The sequence below is a fragment of the Aethalodelphis obliquidens genome, unplaced genomic scaffold (assembly GCF_003676395.1).
Source record: "Aethalodelphis obliquidens isolate GAN/ISIS:26980383/991018 unplaced genomic scaffold, ASM367639v1 scaffold3, whole genome shotgun sequence".
NCBI lineage: Eukaryota > Metazoa > Chordata > Mammalia > Artiodactyla > Delphinidae > Aethalodelphis > Aethalodelphis obliquidens.
Window position 1 is genome coordinate 63455353 of NW_020837947.1, and position 9991 is coordinate 63465343.

Genomic DNA, 9991 nt, shown 5'->3' on the forward strand with positions numbered 1-9991 from the left:
ATCTCTTCAGAACATAAATGTTAACATAGTATAAAAGGTATGGATTTTAGCTTTCTTTCTGAGTTCTCAGGGGTTTTTTGTTTTTGTTTTTTTTTTTTTTCATGGAAAATTAGGAGATGCTGTGTTGTACCCGCCTATAAAGATACTATTTAAATATAAGAATACAAGTCTACTTTAAAAGGAAATTCATATTTAATCTTAGAAAAATAGATGTATCAGACTGTAAGAATCCAGAGAAGAGAGAGAGCAGGTGGGGGAGAAATGTCAATGTGGGGGAAGGAATGTTGCAGCTGCTTTTTGGCATTTAGCAGAAAGTAGATAATGCTTGTGACAATAACAGCAACACACACTGGAAATGACAGTGCCATATTTCAAGAATTGTACCTGAAAAAATCTTTAGATAGGAAAAATAAAGTAAATAATTACTAAAAAGAGAAATGAGAGATAATTAATGAACTGGAAAATAATTATTCATAGGCTTTTGCCTCTGTTTTTTACATACTTGCTCATATTAATTGACTACGATATGCTAAGTACTTATAAGCAATATTTCATTTCCACAATAATATTATGAAATGGCTGTAATTTCTCTGTTCTATAGGTGAGGAACATACAGTTAAAATAATTTGCTTAAGGTCACAGAGCTGCCTTCATTTCCTGTCTATGATCTGAAGCAACGGACTGTGTCCTCTTCAGTCAGGACAGACTGACTGACTGACTCACAGTCAGACTGACTCTTTCCACCTGGTAAAGTTAATTTTGAAAATATTGTTTATTAAATATAAAATGAAGTTATAAAGCATATATTTTATTTAAGTGTAAATGTAAAATGTGTGTTTGACAGGATTATGTTGTATATTTACACTCTTCTCACTCATGTAACCAAAGTAAATATAATTGTCAGGTCCTTCCTGATTATTCTAGAACAAATAATCACCTGTTGCCAGCCCTCCTAGGTGAAGATATACTTGCCTGAGAAACTGAAAAATAGCTCTTGGACTTTCTTAGAAACTAGACTAGGTTTCTTAGAAACTAGACTAACACTAGATTATTTCACAGCTAGAGGAAGGGTAGAAATATTATTAAGGTAGATATTAACTTTGTGAGGGCAGTAGGTACTAAGTTGTAGTTCAATTGCTACAACAACTGTAGTTGTCAATTGCTCTGATTACTCATATTAAATAGTTTAACATGAGTTTGGCAGCTCTACTTAATTATTAACCTTAATGTGGAGGAGTTGATGATACTACCTTAAGAGTTTTGGCTGGAAAATGACCCTTGGCATGCATCAAGAACTCCTTGGCCTGCCAAGAAGTGCAATGTTAACACCCATATAGTGAATTATAATAAGCTGGTTATGTGCAACATGCCCATATTTGTCCTTGAAACTCTCTAAACCAAACATAAAATCAAGGCCATTAGGAATACATTGAACATCTTTGGGAAAGTGAAAATCAAACTCTTTATGTAGTGTAATTTCCACTTCCATACATATGGAATACAATGTGGGACTTCTGGAGCGGGCTGCCGCGGGCTCGGGCTCAGGGGCAGGCTTGACTGCACGGCCGGGGACCTGCGTCCGCCGGCGGGCTGACTTCTTTGGCTTCGTGAGACCCCAGCCAGGACGCCAGTCCCCTCCAGAATGAAGGTCTTCCTGCCGGTGCTGCTGGCTGCCCTCCTGGGTGTGGAGCGAGCCCACTCCCTGGTGTGCTTCTCTTGCGTGAATAAGAACAGCAACTGGTACTGCCTGAAGCCCACCGTCTGCTCCGATACAAACAACTACTGTGTGAGCATCTCTGCATCCGCTGTTATCGGGAACGTGGTGGACTTTGGCTACACCCTGAACAAGGGCTACTCCCCATTCTGCCCCATCCCGAGCGTCAATCTCCGTGTGGCGTCCGTGGACACCCGCTGCTGCCAGAGCTTCCTGTGCAACATCAGTGCGGCCGACCGCGGGCTGCGAGCCAGCGCCGCTGTGCTGGGCCTCGGGCTCCTGCTCAGCCTGCTGTCGGCTCTGCTACGATTTGGCCCCCTGACCCCCGGGACCCTGTGCCCGGCCCAGACTTCCAAAGCTCAGGAAAGAAGGAAAGCCCAGCTCCTCCCAGACCCAAGAGGATCGCGAAGCCTCCTCCCCTAGACTCCTCCCCCTGCAGAGCCCACTGTCTAGACCCTGGGTCCCCACAGGCAGGCCTGCCCTCTGCACCCACACACCTGCCGGCTACCCTTACTTCCCGGTCAGCCTTCCAGGGGGAACCTGGGAACGGAGCCTGAAGGCCCCAGGGTCAGAACCACGTCCCAGAGACATGCTGGGAGGGGCACCTGATCCCAGGCCTGCCCCTGTCCAGGCCCTGTCCGCCCGCAGGTGCGGAAGATGTGCTGTGTGGAGAGGCGCTGGTCCGTGTGTCCTGCTAGGCACGGGTGAGTGTGTGGCCAGGTCTCGGCCTGTGTCGGGGGGCGGGGATGGGAGTAAGCGTCAGGATCCCGGCATCCGCAGCCCCTAGAGCCCCAAGCGCCAGCACAGAACCCCTTTCCCCTGGCACCTCTGCACACCTCATTTCACTCACTTCGAGGGCAGCCTTTAGGAAGACATGCCTTCCACTGTCCCCAGGTCTAGGCTGCTGACCCAGGAATCTGCTCCCAGCCCGAAATCCAGCTGCTCTCGGGCCCCCTCCCTCCACCGCCACACTGGAGCCCTCCTGCTGCTTTGCTGCCTCAAATAAACACAGATGTTCCCACCCCCCGCCCCCAAAAAATGTGGGACTTCTAGCAAATGTGCCCTGTCCGTAACTGGCCAAGTATTATTCAACACTGAGCACCTCTAGGTGTCAGATGACATAAGGGACGCAGTCTTACCATTGGGGTAAGGTTCCTATACCTGAGCAGCAGTGAATCCATTGGTAGGGATGGAGCTTTGAATCAGGGATGCAGATTTTAAATTTGTTTTGCTTTCCTCTGTGTTTGATATAGAGGCTCTACCTTCCTAATAGTCTTAAGCGGGAAGGGAGATCTATTTATCAGGCTAAGGGCAAAACATGTTTTCTTGAAATTTCTACAGAAAGATATTTCTCTACACACTTTTCTTCCTATCACCTCTTTCCATGTGAACACCCTGGAAAATAATACACAGATGGTACAAAGAATGATTCAGAGATGCCTTGCTTTTCCTTAACCTTAGTTTAGAAAATATGTTCTGAAGTCTAATGGTCAAACTGGGAAGCCAAATATTAGGCAAAAGTGTGCTCTCTTACACAGGTGGTTGTACTTCCCTATCTCATCACATTGACCCTGGATTTAATGAGGAGTGGAGATGGAAAGGAAGAAAGGAAAGAAATCAATGCATTTTCCACACTAGCAGCTGGTGTGCATATTACCTGGACTCATGTCCAAGGATGAGTAAGGTTTTATTTTTTTTAAATCAGTTCACAAAGGAAGGAAACAGTAGGGAATTAGAAACAGGGAACTATGGAGGGAACCTGGGCACAGGTGAAGTTCATTATAGATCTCTTGCTGCTGTTGTGTTTTGGTAGCAGAGCTTAGGTAGCTGCAAACAAGAGCAATTTATGTTCAGTTCTCCCAGCAGGACCTACCCCGAGACAGACTGTCTGGTCAGCACTCCATTCCAAGAAGAAAAAAGAAAAAACACAGAAAGGAATAGGTAAGACACCATTTGCTTTCCTGATGTATGATTTTCTCTAAGTTTCTTAGCAGTAAACCTTTAGAATGAAAGCCCAATGGACAAACTAACTTTACCTCATGATGTGACTAATTTAAGAGAAGCTCAAAGCCTTGATCACTGTCATCTATTTCTGGCTCTCTGATTTAGCAGACAGATGAAGTGCACTTATAGCTGACAGATGTGGAAATCCATATATAGCCAGACAAATCTCTAGTGGCTACTGATGCAAAATAATATGAGTTGTTTCCACAAAGGTCAGTTGAAATTTGCATTTGAATTTTTCTTCCTGGGGTGCTTTTAATGATAGGATCAGGTCCTTAGGCTCTTGTAGTAAAATGTGCCCTCCCAATTTGTCAATTATGTTAAGGTAAAATCTGGGTTGAGGAAATGCTGAAGAAAAAAAATGTGCTCTGAATATTTACCACATACATAGAGAGTGGCTGTGAGATAACTGAATGAGAATTGTGACATTAATCTACCCTTGCAATTACTCTGTTAATTGGCAACTCGATTATCAAAATTAGAGTTCATTAAAGGTAAAATGTTTCTTCTGTAAATTTCATCTCCTGTACAAGATAATACAAAATATTATGCTCAGTGGGGAGGCTATTTTATTCCTTTGGTTCTTTTTATGGCTTACATTTCTAAATACTAAATTGTGATTATTTGTCTGATTCATTCTTTTTAAAGAACTCATCATCGCTATTGTGTTTATTTATATAAAGTTAGATTGCTTTCATAAACTATCTAATCCCAGCTCTCTGCACTGTACAGTGTGTGAGTACACTTAATTTAATTCACATATTTCACTTTTTATTGCTCAAGAAAATAAAAAAAAATCCAAGGTTATTAAAAGTCAATTTAGATCTATATACCATTCCATTACTGACCCAATTTAATAATATTTTAATTAGTCATTTCAATAGCTTGACTCTAGAGTTAAAGAAGTGTTGATTGTATAAAAACAAAGGAGTATAATCGATATTATAACTTAGCTTGAGTCAATTTGTTTTGCTTGTAGGGGGTACTCATTGTGAAACATCCTGAGATTTTGTACAATAAAGGGTATATGCGTTTTTTTTCTCTTATTTCCATATTTAGGACTGTTTGTTCGAATGCCATAATTTAAAAAACAACAACAAGGAAAAAAGACAAGCTACTTTAATAAACTTGATCTCTCGGTCACTGCCAGAGGTGATACATAAAGAGTATCTCAGGGCAGTAAGTTTGGTTGATAATCTTTTCCTAAAATATAGTGTAGATTACCTTTGTACCTCCAGCAACCATCTCAATGTATAGCATAAAACTCACATTCAATGAATATTTTATGAATGCATTAGTAAATATGTAAAGCAAATTCTGTACTTCCAAGAAATAACTGTAATGATGCTTTGAAAAGCTTGATAGGTAGTTATGGATGGATATCTATAGATGTCTATGCACATACAGTTAAGTTCTTCCTGTAAAGTATGGTACTATTTGTTCAAGCTTATGAATTACGGTTATTAAAAAATACACATTTAGAATCAGAATCAGAACTTAATTCAAATGGAAAATCTGAATTCCTCTTTCTGCTTTGGGGAAGCACTGTACTGTAGTCTGCATTGTCCTCAGAAATTTCTGGGAAAAGGGATTCTCTCTTCTTGCCAAAAAAGCATATTTCAGTTAGAGTTGAAATGTCATTCTAATTTTTTAATCGGAATTTCATCTGCTGCTCTCTTAACCTGCTTCTCCTTGTCTTGTCAGTGCAATCATAATAGTCTTCACTCATAATTGCTCATGACTATGATGACTTCAGATAATTCCTGCATTGTCCTCAGATAGACCATATCAAACTCTGAACAACTGTTATGGTTAATGAAAGTCTTTTTCTCACTTTGTTAAAGAGATTTTAGTGAAGGCTGACATTTTTTTAGAGATATGATTTGTAAAATCTGATATAACAATAAAGAGTAAAATTTTTAATATGTAAAACTTAGACATGCTTGCCATTAATTGTATTGGGACAGTGATCATATTTATTTTTTGGAAAATAAAATCATGCTATAAGGCTATAGAGTCAGTTCCCTGTTTTTCTCAACTCTGAGACTGCTGAATATGAGGGGAAAACCAAACTTTTCTTAAAATTTTTTCTGTATGCTTTATTTAAGTTTGGTGTTTCGGATCAAGCACTACTCTTAGCTATTTTATGTGAGGTGTATCATAGAACACTTTTTTTTATTGAAGTATAGTTGATTTACAATATTATATTAGTTTCAGGTATACAACATAGTCATTCAATATTTTTATAGATTATATTCCATTAAATGTTATTATAAAATAATAGCTATATTCCCTGTGCTGTACCATGTATCCTTGTTACTTATTTTATACATAGTAGTTTGTGTCTCAGTATCTTACTGCTGTCTTGACCCCTCCCCCACTTCCCTCTCCCCACTGGTAACCACTAGTTTTTTCTCTATATCTGAGTCTATTTCTGTTTTGTTATAGTCATTCATTTGTTTTATTTTTTAGATTCCACATATAAGTGATAACATATAGTATTTGTCTTTCTTTGTCTAACTTATTTCACTAAGCATAATACCCTTTAGGTCCACCCGTGTTGTTGCAAATGGCAGAATTTCATTCTTTTTTTATGAGTAATATTCCATTGTACATATATACCACATCTTCTTTAGTCATTCATCAATTGATGAACACTTAGATTGTTTCCATATCTTGGCTATTGTAAATAATACTGCTATGAACATTGGTGTGCATGTATCTTTTCTAATTAGTGTTTTTGTTTTCTTTGGATATATACCCAGGAGTGGAATTGCTGGGTCACCTGGTAGCCCTATTTTTAGTTTTTTGAGAAACCTCCATATTGTTTTCCAGAGTGGTTGCACCAATTTACACTCCTACCAACAGTGTAAAGGGTTCCCTTTTCTCCACATTATCTCTAATGTTTGTCATTTCTAGACTTTTTTGATAATAGCCATTCTGACAGGTGTGAGGTGATATCTCACTGTGGTTTCGCTTTGCATTTCTCTGATGATTAGCAATGTTGAGCTTCTTTTCATGTGCTTGTTGGCCATCTGTATATCTTCTTGAAAAAATGTCTATTCAGGTCTTCTTCCCATTTTTTAATGGAGTTCTTTGATTTTTTTTTTTTGATATTGAGTTGTATGAGCTGTTTATATATTTTGGATATTAACTCCTTGTTGGTCATATCATTTGCAAATATTTTCTCTCTATCAGTAGGTTGTCTTTCTGTTTTGTCAATGGTTTACTTTGCTGTGCAAAAACATTTAAGTTTAATTAGTTCCCATCTGTTTATTTTTGCTTTTGTTTCTTTTGCCCTATGAGACAGATCCAAAAAAATAATGTTACAATTTATGCCAAAGAGTATTCCGCCTATGTTCTCTTCTAGGAGTTTTATAGTTTCAGGTCTTAAATTTAGGTCTTTAATTAATTTTGAATTTATTTTTGTATATGGTGTGAGAAAATGTTCTAATTTCATTCTTTTACATGCAGCTATGCAGCTTTCCCAGCATCACTTATTGAAGAAATTGTCTTTTTTCCATTTTATATTCTTGCCTCCTTTGTTATAGATTAATTGACCATAAGTGTGTGGGTTTATTTCTGGGCTCTCTGTTCTGTTCCATTGATTGATGTGTCTGTTTTTGGTGCCAGTACCGTGCTTTTTTGATTACAGTAGCTTTGTAGTATAGTCTGAAGTGAGGGAAGCATGGTATTTCCAGCTTTGTTCTTTTTTCTTAAGATTGCTTTGGCAATTTGGGGTAATTTGTTGTTCCATATAAATTTTAGGATTATTTGTTCTAGTTCTGTGAAAAATGTCATGGGTATTTTGAGAGATTTCATTGACTGTAGATTGCTTTGAGTAGTATGGACATTTTAACAATATTAATTCTTCCAGTCCATAAACACGGGATATCTTTCCACTTCTTTGTATCATCTTCACCTTCTTTCATCAGTTTATTAGAGTTTTCGGCATATATGTCTTTCATGTCCTTGGTTAAGTTTATTCCTAGGTATTTTATTGTTTTTCATGTGATTTTAAACAGAACTTTTTTCTTGCTTTTTATTTTGATAGTTCATTAATAGTGTATAGAAAAACAACAGATTTCTGTATTTTAATTTGGTATCCTGCAACTTTACTGAATTCATTTATTAGTTCTAATAGTTTTTGGTGGAAACTTTAGGATTTTTCATATATAGTATCATGTCATCTGCAAATAGTGACAGTTTTACATCTTCCTTTCCAGTTTGGACACCTTTTATTTCTTTTTCTTGTCTGATTGCTGTAGCTAAGGCTTCCAGTAATATGTTATATAGAAGTGGTGAGAATGGGAATCCTTGTCTTGTTCCTGATTTTAGAGGAAAGGTTTTCACCTTTGAGTATGATGTTAGCTGTGGATTGGTCATAAATAGCTTTTATTATCACTACTATGGATTGGTCTGTTTAGATTGTATATTTCTTCCTGATTCAGTCTTGGACAGTTATATTTTTCTAGTAATTTGTCCATTCTTGTAGGTTATCCAGTTTGTTGGCATATGACTGTTCATGGTATTCTCTTATTATTTTTTATATCTCTGTGATATCAGTTGTTAGTTCTGCTCTTTCATTTACTATTTTGTTTATTGGATCCTCTTTATTTTTACCTTGATGAGCCTGGCTAAAGGATTATCAATTTTGTTTATCTTTTCAAAGAAAAAAAGAACAGCTTTTGCCTTTATTGCTCTTTTCTTTTGTCCTTTCTTTTTTTCTTTTGGTCTCTATTTTATTTACTTCTTGACCTTTATTATTTCCCTCCTTCTGCTGACTTTGGGTTTTGTTTGCTCTTCTGTTTTTTTAAATACTTTAGATGGTAGGTTAGGTTGTTTATATGAGATTTTTCTTGTTTCTTGAGGTATGCCTGTATCACTACTAACTTCCCTCTTAGAACTCTTTTGTTGCAACCCATAGATTTTGGAAAGTTGTGTTTACATTTTCACTTGTCTCAACGTATTTTCTGATTTCCTCTTTGATTTCTTCATTGCCCCACTGGTTTATTAGTAGCATGTGTTTTAGTCTCTACTAACATAGGACTCTCAATCAACTGAATATAATACAGGAAAAGTAAGGACTTCTTATTGTGTTTACCTTTCCTTTTTCAAGTGTCTTATCATTTGTTTAATGTTAATTAAGGTCACAATTATTTCTATAAGGCTTTTTTTTTCTCTATTAGGTGACAAACTCCTAGAGAATGGAACTTGTATACAATTAATTTATATATATTTATATTCCATATCATCAACCACAATGCATTGTACATTCCAGGTGATGAAAAAGTACTTATGGAATAAAACCAGAGCAAATATTTTTATTTGGCTTCTATTTGGCTTCTATTTCTTTATAGGGAAAAGAAACTCACTGAAGATAGTTTAAGTTGGTGGTAATTTATTATAAAGATAAATGTGACAGTAAGAGAGAAGCTAATTAAAATCTTAGATTGCAAAATATATTAGTATGTGGTCTTAGAGATACTGTAAGTAGATGAAAGTTCTAGATCTATGACAGTTCTAGCAATTTCAGCACAGGAATTCATGAATTTTTACTCTAGTCCTTCATTATTTCTGCTTCCCAACAACTTGCCAATGTGTCTGTCTTTTTCACTTTCTATTCTGAATCTCTAGCAAGATATTGTCAAACTTTTTCCAGCCATGCCCTGAGAATCTTCTTTCACAGACAGTATACCTACACTTCTGCCCATTGAAAACCACTTTTATAATGTATATTCTTTCAATATTTCATTGTTCTAGTTGCCACAGAGTTTCTTTTTATTGATTTTTGACTCATCTTGCCTCTCTGAATGCAGTCTTTGCATTTTAGATTTTATAGCTAGCTACTTGATTCTCTTTGGATTTCTGTGTGCAAGAATACAGATTAATTGGCTCAGCTAACTTAGATCAGAACTCTCAAACCAGACCATTTCATAGATAATTAGCTAACCAATGATTAGGCTGTTCTTGGGTCACATGATCTCTGTCCAGGAGTAGGGAGGGGCATTCATATAATCCACATGTGATGCTGCCTCAGCTAACATTGTGGGTGGAGAACTCTCTCCTAGAAGTGACGTTAAGTATGGCCTTATATCTTAATGGTATGTCAAATACACTTCCTGTGAAATATTACTTAAAGATAAAAAGATCTCAGACAACTTATTTATCTTATATCTGAGTTTCCAATCATAGAATATTTATTTTTAAAACTATAAGCTAGAGTTTAAATTACTCTCTGTGAGGAAGTTGGCTCTCTTAAATGGTTCCACT

At 37.2% G+C, this 9991-nt stretch overlaps 1 pseudogene; it reads left to right on the forward strand.

Annotated features, from left to right (window-relative positions):
* The first annotated feature begins 1536 nt into the window (after window positions 1–1536).
* On the forward strand, window positions 1537–2155 carry LOC113606093 (lymphocyte antigen 6E pseudogene; annotated as a pseudogene).
* The last annotated feature ends 7836 nt before the right edge of the window (window positions 2156–9991 follow it).